Source organism: Oryza glaberrima, chromosome 7 (assembly GCF_000147395.1).
Source record: "Oryza glaberrima chromosome 7, OglaRS2, whole genome shotgun sequence".
In the NCBI taxonomy this organism is placed as follows: Eukaryota; Viridiplantae; Streptophyta; class Magnoliopsida; order Poales; family Poaceae; genus Oryza; species Oryza glaberrima.
The window spans coordinates 9,791,558-9,813,348 of record NC_068332.1 but is presented as its reverse complement, the minus strand read 5'-3'; the positions used below and the strand labels follow the sequence as shown (position 1 = coordinate 9,813,348).

Sequence of the window (21,791 nt, the reverse complement as noted above, 5' to 3'; positions counted from 1 at the left end):
TTTACATTATTACAAAGGCACTTCAGGCCTGACAATCAAAAATAAACAGCAGCGGACTAGCGGGCCTACGGCTCCATCTTCACAGGCGCTCAACTGGGGTATAAGCCAGGACTCCACCTAAGACTTCTTCTCCAAATCTTCTCTTACTGAAGGGGGGAAAGATAGAGCAAGAATGAGTACAACCACCGTACTCAGCAAGTCACACTAGGAGATGCATGATTAATGAAAGGGGGTACAAGGGGTAATAATATAGGGGTTAAGTTTGGCAGTAAACAGCATTTAAAAGTCACTTAGTTGCCCAAAGCTATTTTATAAAGATGATCCTAGAGTTATACAGTATTATTAATCAAGGCCGTGGACCCACACGAACCTACCTTAACCCAAGGCCTACGATGATTCAGACCGAACTGGCAACCCGACCTGGGTCCCAGCTCGTCCCAAGCCAACCCAGGCCAACCGTTCCATATTTTAGTTGTTAAGCAAATTTTAAGAATTAAACCACTAACTTGGGTACATTGCTAGGCTTGCCCATATCTGAGGGCACGGCTATTCGAATAGATTTACTCTGATCAGAGGTGTACATCTTTACCCACAAGACACATCTTTACTCCGCATTCCATGGCCTTGGAACCCGTCGTAAACATGTGACATAACCCTTCACCCATCCTAGCCGTGAACAAAAGTACCGACCCAACCCTGCCTACGGCCGGTATCCCGGGACAGGCAGGCTAGGATTGAGCCCCTAGCAACAGGATCTAGACCGGGTGCGCCACACGCATAGGGGTGAGACCACCCGCGTACTAGTCCAGTGCCATGGCATCTCGACTAACGGGCACCGACCCGTGTAGTCTTCATTTGCCTAGACATCTCGATTACCGAGCCGCAGCTCGTGTAGCCTTCATTTGCCTCAGAGATATCCATCGTCGCAACGACTTCATCCATCTCTATCCGTGTCCTTTTGTTCAGGACTAGACTGAGCACCGAGTTAAGCCTTACCCATTAGACATGTGGTTAGTACGGTAGTGCTTTGCAACAGAGGCCCGAGCTTAATCCTTATATTGGCCGGGGTGCTACTTCCCACAACTAGCATGCACCCAAACCCCACCGGAAAACAGGTTTTAGGGGTTTTGAAAGAGGAAGAGAGGGGTATGTCCAATTCCACCATAAGCCAACCATTCCATAGTATCCAAGTGATATGAGAATTCTCAAAGTCTAAAGTTATAAAACCACCTAGTGTTGCCTAATTAAACAGCGAAGCATCTACCTAAATTCATACTAGTGGAACCATAAATAGAGTACCCACTAGTTGGGGTTTTATTTTCCTAGGGTGAACAAGGTAATAATAACGATAGGAGTAATAATAAGGTCGTAACAAAGATAAATAGGCATGGCTAAATAAAACAATGATAACGCGGGAATTTAAATAAAGCGATAATGCATTAATTTAAATCAAAATAATTTTATAAACTGGGATTCAATATGCTCAAGGATGATGCGACTTGCCTTGCTCAGAGAGAACGGCCTTCCGAACCTTCGGCGACGACCGCAAACCACGCTTCGAGAACCTTCGGAACGACAGAAGCTACGCGAAGCACACAAGCAAAGCTACAAGCCTATAAAGAAGCAATAACAATACATAAAAAGAAAGCACACGGTTCTTTAGGTTATAACAAACATTAGGAGACTTGAACGGGTTGATTCGGGGTTCGTATGACCAAGATATGATCATCCGAAGTTTAATGCTGTTACATGGAGATTTACGGATTATTGTGATTAGGTTTTGCAATTATAAAACATGTATAAGCGCTAGCCTGGAAAAGACAAGAAGGCTGCGCCGTTGACATGTGGACCCCACATGTCAACCTAAGGGACCACAGTAGACCGAGTACACAGAGACGGTCCACGGGTCGACGGAAGCGGATCCCGTGTGTCAACCGAGGCGAGTGGCCGACAAACGGACTCCACTAGACACCACACGGCCTGCACACGTGGAAACCACGCGGCTACCGAGCGGGCACACTAACACGGTCACCACACGCACAAGCGGACGACTACCGACACCAGTACACGGGTACCGAGGTCAACAACCGCACGACGGGCACGGGCGACACCGAAAGGACTTGGACGGGGCAGCGAGAGGACGGATCCTTACCACCACGCGACGAGGCGTGGGAACGACAACGACGAACGAGCGCGGCGGAGATGGCTCGGGGACGACGGAGGCGAACGGCGAGGGAACGACTTCCGCGGCGATCCTTGCACGAAGGCGAGACGCGGCCGGCGCAACGCTTGGCGACGCGGAGGCCAGGACAAAGACGACGACGGGGCTGCAGCGGCTCACTTGACGGAACGCGGACGACGAACGCGAACGGCTTGACGGAGGGACGAACGCCACGATGACCGGGAACGACGAGAGGACGATGCAATGACGACCGGGGCCGGCGAGGAGGCGACGAGGCAGCCGGCAGCAGCTGCACAAAGGCGAGGACGGCACGGAACACGCCACTGCGAATCCGACGACGGAGGCGGCGCCACGAGACGATGAGCCGGCGAGGAGGAACGACCGACCGGAGGAGGGGATGGTGACGTCGAACGGAGACGACGACGACGAACACCGGCGGGGTTCGGTCGAAGGGGAGGCGAGGCCGAGGGCGACCTTGCCGCTGCGATGCCGGAGGTGGAGATGGCGACGTCGGCCGGCGCACGGGCACGGCGGAAGGGGCGGCCGAAGGCGACGTCGACGAGGAGGAAGGAGAGGCCGGCGCGGCGGCGGTGGTCTCCTGACGAAGACGGGCAGCGGTCGGGGTTGATGGCGACGTCACCGTGCCGAGGGAGGGGACAGCAGCATCGGCCAACGCTTTAGGCGCGGCGAACGGCCGACAGGAGGCGGTGCAGTGGCGGCGATGCCACTGGACGCCGGCGGGAACACGCCTCCGGTGGTCTCCGCGCGAAACGGAGGCGACGCCTATGGAGGGGAAGCAGCTGCGACGCCGAGGGAGGAGACGGCGCGGCCGGCCGGCGCACGGGCGCGACAGCAGAGGCGGCTGGAGGTGCCCGGCGCTCGGAGAGAGAGAGGGAGGAGGCGGGGAGGGGTGGTGAGGCCATAGAGGAGCGCGGGAGGGGGCTAAAACGATAGAACGGAGCGAGGGGATTTCATTTTATAGGCGCGGGGAGGGAGCCGGCCATGGGAAAGGGCGGAATGGCGGCGGAAAAGGCGGCCGGCGGCCGTGGAAGGTGGCCGGGGTTGGCGCGGGCGTTCCCGACGATTGGGGGCACGAATCAAGGGGGAAATTGGGGGGTAATTGAAGAGGAAGGAAAGAGGATTAATTCCCCCTAATCAATTTTGGAATTCCCGTTTGAATCGCGTGGATTTTGGGGAGGAATGGCGCTAGGTTTCCGGGAGAGAGAGAGGAGGCCGGGCGGGAGGAGGACGACGACCTGGCGCGTGGGACCCATGCGGCCAGGTGCGTGCTCAGCGCACGCTCGTGCGCGGCACGGGCGGGAGGGCGCCGCTCGGCTTGGGCCCGGAGGCGGCCCAGGAGGAGAGGAGGGAGAGGCAGCCCGGGAGGGAGAGGGAGGAGGAGGGAGCTGGGCCGAGGGGAAGGAGGGAGGGCGGCCCAAGAGAGAGAGAGAAGGAAAAAGAGAGGGAGGAGGGAAGGACTTCGGGCGCGGGCCGAGAGAGAGAGAGAGGACTTTGGGCTAGACTTGGCCAAAGGAGGAAGGAGGATTATTTTTAGGTTTTTCTTTTTAATAAACTTAGATAATAGTTGTTGTTGCATAATAAATATTTCCGGTGCTCTGAAAATTTAAGTAAAATTTGAGGGCTCATTTTAGACAAGGAGAATTTAACGAAAATTCTCCGGGCCACATTCGAAATTTTCTTGTACGCAATTTAATGTTTGCCAATTTCTTTTCGAATTTTAATTAATTCTATTATTCCATTTAGAGAATGATTTTTATTTCGGGATGAATTTATCAGGACGTGAGAATTCCACCCCCCTTACAGGAATCTCGTCCCCAAGATTCGAGGAGGCTAGCAAGAAGATAGGTTGGGCGGTTTTCTCTTCTTTTCTGACTTCTTCTGTTGCGTCTTCTATAACAAACTTACCCAGCAAAACTTCTCCACTCTGGACTGCTTGGCTCGATCTCTTGTTGTAGATGGAATCTTCTCTTCACCTGACTTGAACCAGGGCGCACCTTTTAGCTGACTCAGACTAGGTTGTGGTAGTTTAATGATGCTTCCGTTCCAAAACTTCTCATAGTTCATATCCTTGGTGTCAACCTCATACAAGTTACCCACTTCACATTATGCGTCGATACCTGCTTGTCATTACTAGGATACCATGCTTGTCATCATGAGAATACCATGCTTGGCGTTTCCTTCCAGCTTACCACCAAATGCTTTCGACTATAATATCCCCCTTACCAAGGGTACCAAGATTGACAACTTGCCACTAACTGCCTCATTTTAGCTTTCCTGGTCTCCGGGTGCTAGATACTTCTGCTAATCGCTGCGAGGGTCGACCATTCTAACTTTGAATTATGTTTCTCAAGAGAACCAACTTATCCCACTCGACATGCTTTGATGTCTTCCCAAATGTCTTTACTGCTGGACTTGTATTTTTCTGATTATTGACCTGCCAAATCTGAAACTTCTTTGTTGGATGTGATTTTTAATCTTGACTCTGTAGATTATCTTTGAACATATCACTTGGTTCATAACTGGGAATAGCTCTCACAAACAAGCAACTCGGATTCACTTTCTTTACATTGGGTTCACTTCCCACTATTCTCTTCATGTTGTCCTCAGTTAGCATTCAACGTATTCCTTTACACCTTTAACCTTGATGTGTTCTTTCCCGATTTCTCTTATCAATCACCTTTCGACCTACTTCTTTGCCTGGTAATAAACATCTTTTTCGATATCTTCTATCAATCATCTTTTGACCTTTGTCAACTAAGTACTCTTCACTCCGAGAGTTGTGGATGCTTCTGGTGACGATGTGGTACTTGAGCCTACTGCCTTTCAGAGAAACCTTCAAGTGGTTCGTCAAAAGCTAGACTGGCGGTTGTTGCCTTTGATCCAAAGAAGACACATCTGAAACTCTTAGTCCAAACAAAAGTCTCTTTGGCTTTTTAATCTAACACAGATCACTTCATTTTCTTTTCTATCAACAACTAGGTTACTTGATTTATCATAGATTATGAGCTTACGGATATGAGACCCTAGGTCTCCTTTGTCAGTAAACAATTACGCACATAATCACATATCCGTATCTTCCAAAAGAATCCCCATAGATCTTGTCTGTATTACACATTTCTCCCTTATTACATGAATACTAAGCACTGCCTAAAAAAGGAAAGGTGCTTAGCATCGGTACATTGTTTCTGCTATGGGTTATGATTAACACGAGGCCTCACATGTATGGCGTTTGCTCCAGTGACCACAAGGCGAGTGACTTGTCTTCTTCTTGCATAATGGCCGGAGTGATGACGCAGGTTACGCTTCGGCTGTGGACAATCTCTGGAGAAATGACCTGGTTCTTTGCAGTTATAACAAATCAATGTCTTCTTTACTGAGTTGTCCGTCTGGGAACGATCATTCTGACTTGGAGTTGGAATTGGTGGTTGGAAATCCTTGCTAACATTGGCATCAGTGGTACCATAGTTGCTATCACCATTGGAGTCCTTCTCAGAGTCAAAATTGCTAGGGTTGTCATTCTGGGTGCCTTCATTGATACTATCGTCGATATCTTGGTGAATGCTGTTGACATTGCACGCTTGATCCGAGTGGTCATGAATGGGGCAAGAACCATGGTTGTTGGTGGTATCATCAGCATTAGTATTGCTAATGTTGTTGTCTGCATTGTGTCCATCTTCTTGGGGTAGGAACTCTTGATGCGCAACAGAAGATCCGGTGATCTGAAGTGGCTCAGTGCACTGTCTTTGGTTACCACATGAAAATACTGGGATGTTGACAATCCTTCTCTTGCAGTTCGTCATCCGATTATGCTCACTTTCGAGTTGCATGGCTTTGTCCACAAGTTTCTAAAAATCTTCATAATCCTCTAGGAGTAGTTGCACTACAAGCTCATCTTTTAACCCCTGGAGAAACTTCTCTTGTTTGTCTTCATCCGTTTCCACATCTTCTGGTGCATAGTGAGCCAAACGATGGAACTCGTGCAGGTACTCTGTGACAGTCAAATCTTCTTGCTTCAGGTAGCGGAACTCTCGTTTTCTCAGTGTGATCATTCCTGCGGGAACATGTGATCTCTTGAATACAGCTGAAAACTCGCCCCAGGTGATGGTATGTCCTTCTGGTCGTGATGCTTTGTAGCTATCCCACCATTCTGAAGCCGGTCCAACCAACTGATGAGTTGCGAAGACAACCCGCTCCTGGTCTGTGCACTGAATCAACCCCAGCTTCTTCTCGACTGTGCGCAACCAATCACTGGCTTCCATAGGATCGACGGCAATGGCAAAGGTTGGAGGCTCAGTTTTGAGAAATTCTGATAACTTGTACTGTTGCTGGACTGTAGGTACTTGAACGTTGGTTGCCCTTGCTGGGTTGTACCAATTCTGTAATAGTTGAAATGCTGTTGCCAACATGTTGGTTTGGTTAACCACAATTTGGATTAGCTCTGGCGAGGTTTCATTGATGCTTTTCTTATTCCCATTGGCTTGGGTTCTTGAGCCATCGGATCCATCATTCCCATAGCCTTTGTTACCAGTGTTATCCATCTGTCACAAGGTAGAGGTTGAGAGGGGAAGCATACAAGGAAAGAATAGACCAGAACTAGGGACAAGACCTTAAAGGAACTAACTCTTCTTGTTGATGTGTTGTTTGTTTCACTTATTCTGCAAGTTGATTAAGCAAACAACCTAGCATGGTTACATCACAACCCACCGATGCAAACCACGCGCTACACACACAAGCAAAGGAACACAGGACTAACCACACTACCCTAGAGGGCGGCTTAGGTTCTGTGACTGGTTCTCCAAGATATTCACTCTTGCTTCACATCTGGCTTCACTGCTTCCTTTGCTTAGCTAACGGATCCAACAGCCTTCTAGAGCTTCGGCAGACAACTGACGACATCTTCTTCTTCACAAAGCTGACCAACTAGTACTAGTTGAAATCCGAAGAAGGAAGAAAGGAGTAAAACATTTTGCAAATAGCATTAGGGGAAGGAGAAAAAAAAAGGAACTTTCGCAAATAGTTTCATTTATAAAATATGTCCTTAGGTTTTATCCACTTGGCTTATCCTACAGTCGAGATGGCTCTGATACCAGCTTGTCGCGACCGAGAAAATTGCCTTTTCCCGAACGCTAGTGTATTAATCCCCGTCCCAGGAAAAGCTGGGGTACACCAAACAAACATGATACAAAAGGCACATCTTTATTATATCGATAATATTTACATTATTACAAAGGCACTTCAGGCCTGACAATCAAAAATAAACAACAGCGGACTAGCGGGCCTACGGCTCCATCTTCACAGGCGCTCAACTGGGGTATAAGCCAGGACTCCACCTAAGACTTCTTCTCCAAAGTTTCTCTTACTGAAGGGGGGAAAGATAGAGCAAGAATGAGTACAACCACTGTACTCAGCAGGTCACACCGAGAGATGCATGATTAATGCAAGGGGGTACAAGGGGTAATAATATAGGGGTTAAGTTTGGCAGTAAACAGCATTTAAAAGTCACTTAGTTGCCCAAAGCTATTTTATAAAGACGATCCTAGAGTTACACAGTATTATTAATCAAGGCCGTGGACCCACACGAACCTGCCTTAACCCAAGGCCTACGATGATTCAGACCGAACTGGCAACCCGACCTGGGTCCCAGCTCGTCCCAAGCCAACCCAGGCCAACCATTCTATATTTTAGTTATTAGGCAAATTTTAAGAATTAAACCACTAACTTGGGTACATTGCTAGGCTTGCCCATATCCGAGGGCACGACTATTTGAATAGATTTACTCTGATCAGAGGTGTACATCTTTACCCACAAGACACATCTGTACTCCGCATTCCATGGCCTTGGAACCCGTCGTAAACATGTGACATAACCCTTCACCCATCCTAGCCGTGAACAAAAGTACCGACCCAACCCTGCCTACGGCCGGTATCCCGGGACAGGCAGGCCAGGATTGAGCCCCTAGCAACAGGATCTAGACCGGGTGCGCCACACGCATAGGGATGAGACCACCCGCGTACTAGTCCAGTGCCATGGCATCTCGACTAACGGGCACCGACCCGTGTAGTCTTCATTTGCCTAGACATCTCGATTACCGAGCCGCAGCTCGTGTAGCCTTCATTTGCCTCAGAGATATCCATCGTCGCAACGACTTCATCCATCTCTATCCGTGTCCTTTTGTTCAGGACTAGACTGAGCACCGAGTTAAGCCTTACCCATTAGACATGTGGTTAGTACGGTAGTGCTTTGCAACAGAGGCCCGAGCTTAATCCTTATATTGGCCGGAGTGCTACTTCCCACAACTGGCATGCACCCAAACCCCATCGGAAAACAGGTTTTAGGGGTTTTGAAAGAGGAAGAGAGGGGTATGTCCAATTCCACCATAAGCCAACCATTCCATAGTATCCAAGTGATATGAGAATTCCCAAAGTCTAAAGTTATAAAACCACCTAGTGTTGCCTAATTAAAAAGTGAAGCATCTACCTAAATTCATACTAGTGGAACCATAAATAGAGTACCCACTAGTTGGGGTTTTATTTTCCTAGGGTGAACAAGGTAATAATAACGATAGTAGTAATAATAAGGTCGTAACAAAGATAAATAGGCATGGCTAAATAAAACAATGATAACGCGGGAATTTAAATAAAGAGATAATGCATTAATTTAAATCAAAATAATTTTATAAACTGGGATTCAATATGCTCAAGGATGATGCGACTTGCCTTGCTGAGAGAGAACGGCCTTCCGAACCTTTGGCGACGACCGCAAACCACGCTTCGAGAACCTTCGGAACGACAGAAGCTACGTGAAGCACACAAGCAAAGCTACAAGCCTATAAAGAAGCAATAACAATACATAAAAAGAAAGCACACGGTTCTTTAGGTTATAACAAACATTAGGAGACTTGAACGGGTTGATTCGGGGTTCGTATGACCAAGATATGATCATCCGAAGTTTAATGCTGTTACATGGAGATTTACGGATTATTGTGATTAGGTTTTGCAATTATAAAACATGTATAAGCGCTAGCCTGGAAAAGACAAGAAGGCTGCGCCGTTAACATGTGGACCCCACATGTCAACCTAAGGGACCACAGTAGACCGAGTACACAGAGACGGTCCACGGGTCGACGGAAGCGGATCCCGTGTGTCAACCGAGGCGAGTGGCCGACAAACGGACTCCACTAGACACCACACGGCCTACACACGTGGAAACCACGCGGCTACCGAGCGGGCACACTAACACGGTCACCACACGCACAAGCGAACGACTACCGACACCAGTACACGGGTACCGGGGTCAACAACCGCACAACGGGCACGGGCGACACTGAAAGGACTAGGACGGGGCAGCGAGAGGATGGATCTTTACCACCACGCGACGAGGCGTGGGAACGACAACGATGAACGAGCGCGGCGGAGACGGCTCGGGGACGGCGGAGACGGCTCGGGGACGACGGAGGCGAACGGCGAGGGAACGACTTCGGCGGCGATCCTTGCACGAAGGTGGGACGCGGCCGGTGCAACGCTTGGTGATGCGGAGGCGAGGATGAAGACGACGACGGGGCTGCAGTGGCTCACTTGACGGAACGCGGACGACGAACGCGAACGGCTTGACGGAGGGACGAACGCCACGACGACCGGGAACGACGAGAGGACGACGCAACGACGACCGGGGCCGGCGAGGAGGCGAGGAGGCAGCCGGCAGCAGCTGCACGGAGGCGAGGACGGCGCGGAACACGCCGCTGTGAATCCGACGACGGAGGCGGCGCCGCGAGACAATGAGCCGGCGAGGAGGAACGGCCGACCAGAGGAGGGGATGGCGACGTCGTACGGAGACGACGACGAGGAACACCGGTGGGGTTTGGTCGAAGGGGAGGCGAGGCCGAGGGCGACCTTGCCGCTGTGATGCCGGAGGTGGAGATGGCGACGTCGGCCGGTGCACGGGCACGGCGCAAGGGGCTGCCGAAGGTGACGTCGACGAGGAGGAAGGAGAGGCCGGCGCGGCGGCGGCGGTCTCCGGACGAAGACGGGCAGCGGTCGGGGTTGATGGCGATGTCACCGTGCCGAGGGAGGGGACAGCAGCGTCGGCCAACGCTTTAGGCGCGGCGAACGGCTGGCGGGAGGCGGTGCAGTGGCGGCGATGCCACTGGACGCCGGTGGGAACACGCCTCCGGTGGTCTCCGCGTGAAACGGAGGCGACGCCGGTGGAGGGGAAGCAGCTGCGACACCGAGGGAGGAGACGGCGCGGCCGGCCGGCGCACGGGCGCGACAGCAGAGGCGGCTGGAGGTGGCCGGCGCTCGGAGAGAGAGAGGGAGAAGGCGGGGAAGGGTGGTGAGGCCACGGGGGAGCGCAGGAGGGGGCTAAATAGATAGAGCTGAGCGAGGGGATTTCATTTTATAGGCGCGAGGAGGGAGCCGGCCACGGGAGAGGGCGGAACGGCGGCGGAAAAGGCGGCCGGCGGCCATGGAAGGTGGCTGGGGTTGGCGCGGGCGTTCCCGACGATTGGGGGCACGAATCAAGGGGGAAATTGGGGGGGAATTGAAGAGGAAGGAAAGGGGATTAATTCCCCCTAATCAATTTTGGAATTCCCGGTTTGAATCACGTGGATTTTGGGGAGGAATGGCGCTAGGTTTCCGGGAGAGAGAGAGGAGGCCGGGCGGGAGGAGGACGATGACTCGGCGCGTGGGACCCACGCGGCCAGGTGCGCGGTCAGTGCACGCACGTGCGCGGCACGGGCGGGAGGGCGCCGCTTGGCTTGGGCCCGGAGGCGGCCCAGGAGGAGAGGAGGGAGAGGCAGCCCGGGAGGGAGAGGGAGGAGGAGGGAGCTGGGCCGAGGGGAAGGAGGGAGGGCGGCCCAAGAGAGAGAGAGAAGGAAAAAGAGAGGGAGGAGGGAAGGACTTTGGGTGCGGGCCGAGAGAGAGAGGACTTTGGGCCAGACTTGGCCCAAAGGAGGAAGGAGGATTATTTTTAGGTTTTTCTTTCTAATAAACTTTGATAATAGTTGTTGTTGCTTAATAAATATTTCCGGTGCTCTAAAAATTTAAGTAAAATTTGAGGGCTCATTTTAGACCAAGGAGAATTTAACGAAAATTCTCCGGACCACATTCGAAATTTTCTTGTACGCATTTTAATGTTTGCCAATTTCTTTTCGAATTTTAATTAATTCTATTATTCTATTTGGAGAATGATTTTTATTTCGGGATGAATTTATCAGGACGTGACACCATTGAAATCAACTGTTGATATCTATGTTTCTCATCATTAAACAGGTTACCTATGGAATTATACCATTCAAATGAGTCAGTTCTATAAATTTCAAAGTCAACTCATAAAGTTGCCGTTTATATAGGACTCAACATGGATGCAGAAAGGCAGAGAATTACACTTGTCAAATTGTACTGCAAGGAAATGTATTTCAAAGTACTGAAATATCAAAACATTTTTACGTTGATCACCTTGAATCTGAATGACCTACAAACATATATAGCAGACCATTCATTATTATACACATTCACACCAAACAACTTGGATACAACACAATATACGTGCTATTTTGTACCTCCTAGCTCTGAATCATGCACCACAGTAACATTACAGCCAAATTCCTTTTCTAGATCCTAGAATATTTTGTTCTGGCTGTATTCTCTCTTCAAGCCTTGAACAATAATCAGTCTTTTTCTTCCGTTGTGCCACACTGAATGAGCGTGTGCACATATTCCTTTGATCCAGCACCAACACTGGAGTCCTCAGCATTTGCTTCCACAAACGGATGTATCGCGAAGATTTCAAAATTATCAAATGGTGGGTTCAGTCGTGCTCAGAAAAGACCACCAGTTACTCCTAAATCAAAATAAAGAAATGAGGTAAATCGGATAGTTCTAATTAATAATATAACCTGCAATTGGATATCAATATTATATTAGTTGGCATATACAACTTAGAGTAATATAATATAATTCAAAAATAAAAGATAAATGTAAATTCTATATAGAAGTTATAACCTATTGATCAAATTGTTAAGAGCTTGAAGAGATGATGTTATGATAATAAATATCCAAGGAAATGTTTGCATACCAAAAGCAGATGGAAGCTTGATGTCGACATCAGGCATGAAATTTGCTAGTTGAGTTTAATTGGTCTCAAACAGATCAAAGCTGAAATTTCACAAATACCGTGTTAAGAGTCAGAAATTAGAAAGTGCTTTCCTAATGAATTTTCACAAATAGGGATTTTTGGCATCTTATTATAGCTCGCAATTGACTAAGTCCATCATTACATGAAATCATCAAATAATTAACCATTATTACTATAAAATCCTGGTAGACAAAGACAAGATATCATCAGTACAAGTAAACACAAATTAAGGCATGTATCACATTTCTATAGAGAAAAGGTGATTATTTACAAACAAAAAGCCTTTTTACAGGCCTCGAGGATGTACATAGTATCATACCTCCTGGATGATAGCAGATACCACAAATTTAAACCAGATGTGTAGCTCTACAAGAACCGTAAAAAGGATCTTTTTTTTAACCATCCTTGAGGAGGTGGCCATACATTCTCACCTTGCTAGGTAGCAATAGTTATTTATTGCAAGGTGATAATTTGAAAACATGATTGTTTCAAAACACAGTTCATAAATGTCTTAAAAACTACATTGATATGTACAAGTCTTACATAAGTGTATATCATGAAGCCGATGATCTTGTACAAAATTATTAATGCATCATAATTGTAGGTTTGAGCAACACAAAACAATCTTTAAATAAATTGAGTTAGATTACATCCTTATATGAATCGCTTTATAAGTTGACTTATTTAATTATTAGTGTAAAATTTTAATACCAACAGGTAGTTCCCTAATGTTGAGTTGAAGAAAAAATAATCTAAGAAAAAAGGCAACCATGCTGTTACTGTGATGTATTTAGTTTGGGACAAAATATACTTCCTGTATTTCAGAATATATATATATATATTAAAATAAAGACAATAACAGGCCATAGGGTCATATCTACATTAACCCAATATTAAGCCTAAGTAAGCAACCAACCAATTGCGCTACTTCTCAACAGGAGCATCGACACCACACCGAACAGTATGGGCGCGATGGCGAGGTAGATTTATAATAGAAGTCCACATGGCAGGCAGTATGCCTGTGATGGCGAGGTGGTTTCGTACTCCAAATCTGGTTGTGTCATTCAAACCAGTAAAGCAATTAACAATCAACAATGAAGAGAGTTTGAAGATTTATTTACATGGAAAATAAATGCCTACCGAGCAGATGAATCTTTGAATGTTGGCCAGCATTTGCCTCCGAATAGAGAACCCAGAGCCGATGATCATCCGTTTGGGCTGACCTAGAGAGTAGGAGGAGCTGGGCAGCAGCGATGAGCTCTGACGACGGTGAGGTGCTGTCCTCCAATGAGCGGGCCTGCCACTATCTCCGTCGCCGTACCCCTCGCGAACTGATATATTGTAGAGAAAATTCCCTATGTAGCATAAAAAAAAGTTGTTCTTCTATCTCTAGCACCCAAACTTCAAAAGTTCTCTATCTATGCACCCTCAAAATTTCCCTTCCCTATGTAGCACTTCCATTAGTTTTTACACTTGATGGTGTTAACTAGAGGAGAAAAGACGGTTTTACCCTTATTTGGTTTTCAGACTTGCCTGTACATGATGCAATGGGCCAACAGATCTAGGTTCCAGTTGGAATGTGCTGGTATCTTCTGAATGTGACACACCGATGAGTCTGCTTGCTAAACAGGAAGCTTATAAATTTTATGTTTATAAATTTTCCCAGAGCAATGTGAGGAGCAGAGGAGGCGCTATGTGCTTATAAATTTTCCCAGAGCAATGTGCTTATAAATCAGTGAGTCTAAGCTCAACAACTTTCTTCAGTGACAGCTTCTGAATGAATAGCTGAACAAGGGGGCCAAAACTCAAGAACAGCTGCGCGCTCATAAATCTAGCATAAATCAGCTACTATGCAGTGAAAAGCACTTCTCTTCCACCGACAGCTTCTTCTATGTTCCACCAAAACAAAATCAACCAGATCAACTCCCTAATTGCTCAGTAACCAGAGCAATTTTCCCATTTACTGGAGCAAAAAAGCAAAATCATTTGCTATTCACCCAGCAAAATCATGAGAAGAATAAGTTACATTGTCATGTATGGCTCCTGCCCCAGCAGCGAACGAGACGCCCGGTCGCGGATCCTGGCCGACGCCGAGCGGCCCACGGCCATCTCCTGCTGGACCTCATCGACGTTCGGCGACGGCGTGGGCGCCGAGGAGGTCACCGAGTTCTTCCTCCCCATCCAGCAACGACGAGGAGCAGATGGCGGCTCGCCGGCATGTGTGAGGTCTGAGGAGATGCCCTCGCCGTGCTCTCACTAGGGACATCATGGAAGAGGCAACAGTGAGGCGGAGAGGAGAGGTGGGGGTGCCGGGGTGGGGGGGAGGTGACTAAGCGGAGGAGGTAGCGGCTGCGACGACGAGGGGATGCGATGCGGCGGCGGCGGCGGCGGCGAGGCGCGTGCGAGAGGGAGAGAATTGCGAACTTTTCTCTGTTTAGGTATGGGGATTATGGAGCGATAGGCCTGTCGCTCCATAATATCTTATCAAACATAGCAACGGAATTTGATAATATCTTATCGTACAAACAAAATATACTCAGTGGAGTAATTACGGTGCAACAACTTGGTAGGTGGTGCAATTTGGTGCAATAAGAGAAATGAGCGTTCTAGTGTAACAACTTGATAGAAAGGTGCAATTTAGTATAAGAACTTTATAAGTGATCGTATAAATACAACAACTTGCAAGTAGGTACGATTTTGATACAATAAATTAAGAAGTTATATGACAACTTAATTATTTGGAGCATTTTAATTTTTTGAGTTTTTATTTTGACCATATTCTAGCATGGATTTGTATAATCATATTTATATATTTATCCTAATAACCGATAACTGAAAGTTAATAAAACTGGATGTAGAATTATTATATTTCGGTTGATATTTCAGATGGTGAAGAAAGCAAAAAAAAATCTTAAAGGTAATTGGATGTAAATTGTATATGCAGTATAAGATTAAATTCAATATTATAAGGTAATATCCGTAGGAATATTGTGAAATGGCATATTGACATCGTGAAAAAACTCACCTAGCATATGCTTAGCCAAGTTGATGCACCAAAATACTATAAATTGTAGTTCTTGTACTAGAATGCACCTACTTGTCAAGTTATTATACTCAAACGTTCAATTCGCAAGATCTTGCATTATATCGCACCCACCTGCCGAGTTATTATACCATGGGTGCAATTTACTCTTACTGTAATCTCCAATGAACATCAAATGTCACTTTTGCTTTTCAGTCGAAACATAGCATTATCTAATATAAGTTAGAATATCGATAAGTCCTAGCTTCTACAGTCTATGCTTAATAAATATTTTAGACATAGTGAAAGAAGTGCAGTGCAGATGCATAATTGATCCTTCAGCGCCCCTGCAACAAAAAGATCCTTACAGCCTTCCAGTTCCATAATTTACACCATCATCAGCATCTTCTCCAACTATCATCACAGGAGAATTACGAAAAATTATTTAAGACCATAATAGAGCTGATTGAGGATATGTATATGGTAATTTAAAATTCCAGCAATTGACAACTACTTGTGGGTAACCCCAAAGAGAGGTAGATTATAACAACTAAAAATTAAGCATTATCTAATATAGTTTTATGGAAGACCATACAAACTAATTGCAATTTTCTGAAGTTTAACCATGTTCAGAACAATGATCCAGAAATTAAGCAACATGCTCCTATTCCCCCATGCATCCATATGGTGACATTGGTATACACAAATACCATTAACTTTAATCTACAGTACTTCGAGGAACTTATGCAAGCATTGCCTTTTGCCATGCCACACAAACAAAAAATGATTTTTTTTCTTCTAAAATAGCATATAAGCTAGTTGTAAATGATCATCTTCATCATGCATGATTAATATTCATAATAACACTTTAGACAGAAACAAATTGACAGAGGAATTATTATATTCACATCACAAAAATTAATATCTTGTCAACTTTCAGCGTTCTTAAACATGTTGCACATGACATGAAGTATAATCTTATGAAAACATGTTGAACTGAACTAATGCAACAATCCATTTCTTGCTGTACATACATAAAATAAAACCAGTGAACATTATAATGCACAAAGTTTCAGACTCAAGTGTATAACTGATATATCGTAAATGTAGAAAAGGATGACCACCTCAACCTTCTTCTAGTTTCTCTCTCTAGAAATTAGAACGTGTGGAAGTACAATTCAGCCTTGAAAACACTAAACACTTGCTTGCTAGCTACTGATAATAGAGTGTGACTCTGAAATCTGAACTTACTTTGTAGACAGATCCAAAACCACCTTTTCCAAGCAAACTTTCACTTGAGAAATTATTAGTTGCATCTTTTATGTCAGAGAAATCATACAGTTTAAAGCCCAAGTTGCCCTCTTCTAACCTCCAGAGAGTTATTACATTCTGCATTGCCATGTACAGCCTTCGCAGCTCCGATCTTACTCACCGGGAAATGCAGCAATCAAGTACTCACCACGCCCAAATCAAGAACTAATGATATGGTTTAGGACGTGCGGCGGCGGTGGTGGTGAATCAAGAACTCATCCCCACCCAACCAAGAAAAAAAGCTCATTCCCCATCTGATCAAGAACTCACTAATTCTCACCCAGATCAAGAACTCACCAGATCGAGCAGAATACGAGGAGGACGACGACGAATCGCGGCGACGACGGGAAAGAGAGAAAAGAAGAAAACCCTAACCCTAGCTTTGGAAGAGGAGGGGAGAGGGGAAAAGGCTGCGTGCTCACTGGAGAGAAGATGGCGGCCGGAGGAGAGCGCCGTGCCGTCACCGTCGCCTCCGCGTCGCGCCGCCCCCGCCGTTGCGCCACCTCGAATCGCCTCCGCGTCGTGCTGCCGCTGCGCGTGTTGCGCGTCGCCTCCCGGCTCCCGTCGTGAGGAATTTTTCCACGCCACACGAGAAGTTGATTTTTTTCCCGGGCCTAGGTGAGGGGGAAAGGCCGGGATAGGCCGGGGTAAAACCCAAACTAGGCTTAACCGAACACACAATTTCGGATGGGCCTGGATTGTTTCCTCGCCGGGGTGATCGACGGGGATTGGACCCCAATCCTGGCCGGGAACGGCCCAACCAAACAAGGCCTAAAGGGGAGGCAGAGGATTTTACGCTCGCTTGTTTATACGAGGATGTGGGCAAAGCCGCCGAAGGGAGAGGAGGCCACGTGGCACGAATTTAGAAGAGGTAACGCTGATTCTGGTAGAGTCACGTGACCCAATGAAAATCCAGGGTTTGGATCCAGAAATCGGTAATAGAGATATGTGAGCGTTCCTAGGTTGCCTCCGATTTAGAAAAAAAGATCAAACACAATTATTTAGACTTATACTGGAGTATTATATTAGAAAAAGTGTCCGTGTGTCGCAATGAGATGAAAAGACGAGAAAATTGACAAAGGGATGAGAAATATTTACATTATCTATTTAATTCAAATACAAATTTTTGGAATTATTTGGGTATTTCTTAAGTAGGTAGGTATATAGTTAAATTAATTTACAACTAAAGTAAGTGTGACAAATAAAATAATATGGTTGGATTTAATTTTTATTAAACTGTCCATATCAGCTTCACTCTGAAATTTTCTTGGAATTTTTAAATCTTAGTACAAACATCATTTCAGCATTTATTTAAATAAAAATCCTCCTTTCTCTATGGGCCATTTTCAGCCTATTTTCTTCTTCAGCACGCAGCCGAGTCGGCCCGATTTCCTCAGGTCGCAACCAAGCGTCCGGCCCAGGAAGCAACCAAAGTCTAATTAACCCCCCACTACTCCTACTTTCACTTGCCATGTGGGCCGTAACCGAAAATCTAACCATGTTTTGCATGCGGCCAGCAGTGTTGCTGTACGGCAATGGAGGTCGACCTGACGCTTAATCAATCTGAGTCGTTCGTTTTGATGGACGGCTCAGATCGCTTCCGAATCAATCAAAACCCTAGTACCAAAAAAAAACCCTAACCCTAGATTCATCCCCCCACACCACCAGCCGCCTCCCCCCACCCGGTGCCGCCTCTCCCCCTCCTCCTCTCCTCTCCCCACCGGCTGCACTGTTCCCTCTCCCCCTCTCCCTCCGACTAACTTCTTTTATTTTTTAAACTTTAACATTTTATTACTATTTAAAAAGAAGTAATTTGTAATGCACCCTCCATAATTTTTTTCTAGATATGTACAAATTCGTTATACTAGGAGGGGTCACATCCTCTTCTAGGTTGCCTTCTTTTTGGGACGGAGGAAGTAGACCGCCAGTGACACCAAACATCGAAAAAAATCTGGTATCTCATGCCAAAATGGCCCCTTTGCTTTGCGGATGGCACGGTACATCGCCTATCTTGTATAAGAAATTGTTTTGTGCTTCTAATATATTCTCTCCGTAAAAAAAAAACTCAACCTAGGTAAGGATGTGACATCTCCTAGTACATCTTTTGTCTAGATTCATTTTACTAGAAAATATCATATCCCCTCCTAGATTAATCTATTTTTTTTGGGACGGAGGGAGTACATACATATCTCGCAAATTTTTGCATTTTTGAAAATAAAATAGCCAAGTGGCCGTGAGGCCATGAAAGCTTAGACGCCATGAACATGACGAATAGGAGGTGTACCGGATGTAGGAGGCAAATAGTTTTATTTATGAAAAACTCTTAACAGGGTTACGTTTGATTAAAATTAGTTCACGTGTCATGTAAATTCCAGTAAAAGATCGTGGAATATTTTGACTCGGGGGGGGGGGGGGGGGGGGGTGGGGGATTTAGTAAAACTATTGCGAGCCACATTTCGGATGATTTTCCCCCTAGGCCGACACATAGAAATGTTGACAGAGTACAAATCAGAAGTACTGAGGTGAAAATAATAACATCAGAAGTATTGGAGTGAAAAATAAAAAATAAACATCATTATCAGCTTCAGGACGACTGATTGAACAATCATACCCAAGATTTCATTCCAAATGTCTACGGTACGGCCAACGCATGCGAAGCAAATAGAGCCTCCAGCGCAGATAAACAGGTGGCCGTTTCTAGTTTCTACAAACTATGACATGGGAATTGGCGAATTGCATATACTAGTAGTTACTTACATGCTTTACTTACAAACAATGAATTCAGGTATAGTTCTATAACAATCACAAAGAGTGCCATGCAACAGAAGGGAAAATAAACAAAACCGTAGAATATATTCTAAAATTTAGTATCAGCATCAGATTATAATCCACAGCTAAGCCAAGCATGCACTAAAATATAAGCAGCCATATTTTATATAATAACTCACCTGATATTAGGTACCGGGTTAGCTTGAAATTCTCAATGATGTTCTGTCCATCAACCAGGTTTGCTTAGTAACAATTGACAGGCACTAAAAATGTCAGAACTTCCAAAGACAATTTCCCCAATTTTGAAACACCAAATTCTAATACCATCTTTTGCACCTAGTCCCAAGCAGAGACAACATAATGTCAAATTGATGTACTTCTGAGAACCAATACATGATTCATGTTGAACGAAACACAAGATGGGGATAATCAAGGATAAGTCCCCCGAGGACCAAACCGATTTCAACATCTACATTCAAAGGGATCAGTAAATGACAAATCTTGGACATGCTCAATACATGCAGCATCATGGAAACATCCCTTTGTGGTAAATATGAAACGAGCACCACTCGAAGCCCTTTTGTCCAGCTGAAGCACCTTTCGCTGTTCTGCAGCAAACCCCTTATAGTAATCTTTGCATGTTACGAAAAATTTCATAGCTTCCAGCGTCCTTGCATTCAGTACAAAAAATTGGGCAAAATGAACTTCTGCCCAGATGCCCCGATAATCTTCCAACACTACTGTCTTGAGACGAATGTCAAGGCTCTTGGTAAGATTCCGGTATTTTTTACGCCACAACTTTTGAGGTCAATTCACATGACTGAAAAAGGACATGAAGAACAAAAATCAACTATTTTAGAAGAGCGGTAATAAATACTACTCCAAGTTATACAATAAACCTTCAGTAAAGAATACCTTGAAGTACAAGTTCTCCAAGCAAGGAAAGCATCTCAATATGTCAACAACCTTATCCACATCAAGCAAAAGCACACTGACAGCTAAAGTCTTCACATTGAGCACCACCTCTGGCAAACTTTCGTTCTTAACTCCCTTTAACAAACATGTAAGTGTAGCGTGACATTAGGCCATAAATAAGTACAGACAACATAAAATTTCTCCACACCAACATGCAAGCATTGCAAAGGCAAGAAGAACAAGGTTACCTTAATAACTGTGGTGCCAAACGTGAACCTGGTGTGGCGATGACAAAATTGTTGACAAAGGCAGCCTACAGTCACCAGTTTAGGCGCTGAAATTATCGATACATCCAGTTCATTGCGCACTCCAAAATTGAGCAACTTTTCAAGAAGAGGGGCGTGCTCGATGATGAGTTCCCCCAATTCGATCTGTTCTGCCGGAAAATACAATATGTCCACACCAATGCTTGTAAGGCTAGCGGAGTTGATCCGAAGACAACGGAAACCAATGGCACGAACAAGCAGCAGGCATTCCAGGACAGGGCAGGCAGCAATTATGCTGTGAAGTGAGCCCTCGGAGATGACGACATCGTCAAGTCCGAGATGCTCGAGCTTGGGGAAGTGAAGCATTTGGACAATGGCGTCCTGGAGGTGGCATTTGCCGATGGTGGCAACGCGGAGGCCGGAAGAGAAGCGGAAGATGGACGCCGGCGGAGGCCGCGGCTGCATATCTCGCTCTGTATACAAGCACTCGCGGAACAGCTCAAGCTCCTCGAGGTTGTCGAGGGCGTCGGATCGGAGCCAGTGTCAAAGCAAGATTTCGACAATAATAAAAGGGGTGGCTATCAAGCTCGGAAAGTGGATGGGTTTGGAGACAAGGGATTTTATACAGGTTCAGGCCTTCTTATTCAAGAAGTAATACCCTACTCTTGTCCGGGGATAATTCCGCCGAGTGTGTTATTGATTGTATAAACTAGAAAAAAAGAATCGCGCCCCGAGAGGCACATGGACCCTCCTTATATAGGGGAAGGAGTCCGCTTTACAAAGTACCGTCCATATCCTAATGGAATATGGGATCATAGATAAAATACAATCGTAACCGACTAGGATCTCAGGTATTTTCTTGACATACAAGTTTAGAATCTAACCCGAGTCCTCATAGAGATATTCTATCTATATTTGGTACCATATATCCGACTAAATTATAACTGTCATGTAGATATGGGGTATCCATAATCTCCACAGTAGCCCCCGAGACCTTCGCAGTTGACAGTAATAGCCTTCTCGAAACAAAAAACAGTAATCCGAGTGCTTCAATTCAACTTGCTCCAGCTTGCCGAGTGCTAAAATCAAATACTGCGAAGGGCGAAAATAAAACATGGTGCATCGAGTAGATGCACCTAATTAGGTGTAGCCCCCGACTATGTGATTAGTTGAT

General features: G+C 46.0%; 1 long non-coding RNA gene across 1 annotated transcript; it reads right to left on the bottom strand.

Moving 5' to 3' along the window:
* Positions 1–11,557: 11,557 nt before the first annotated feature.
* LOC127778976 (uncharacterized) lies at positions 11,558–14,767 on the bottom strand. The gene is made up of 4 exons (XR_008018591.1): positions 13,475–14,767; positions 13,251–13,385; positions 12,275–12,354; positions 11,558–12,040 (listed from the first exon to the last, which is right to left on the bottom strand). It is a non-coding gene; the product is annotated as an uncharacterized LOC127778976 (long non-coding RNA).
* Positions 14,768–21,791: the final 7,024 nt, after the last annotated feature.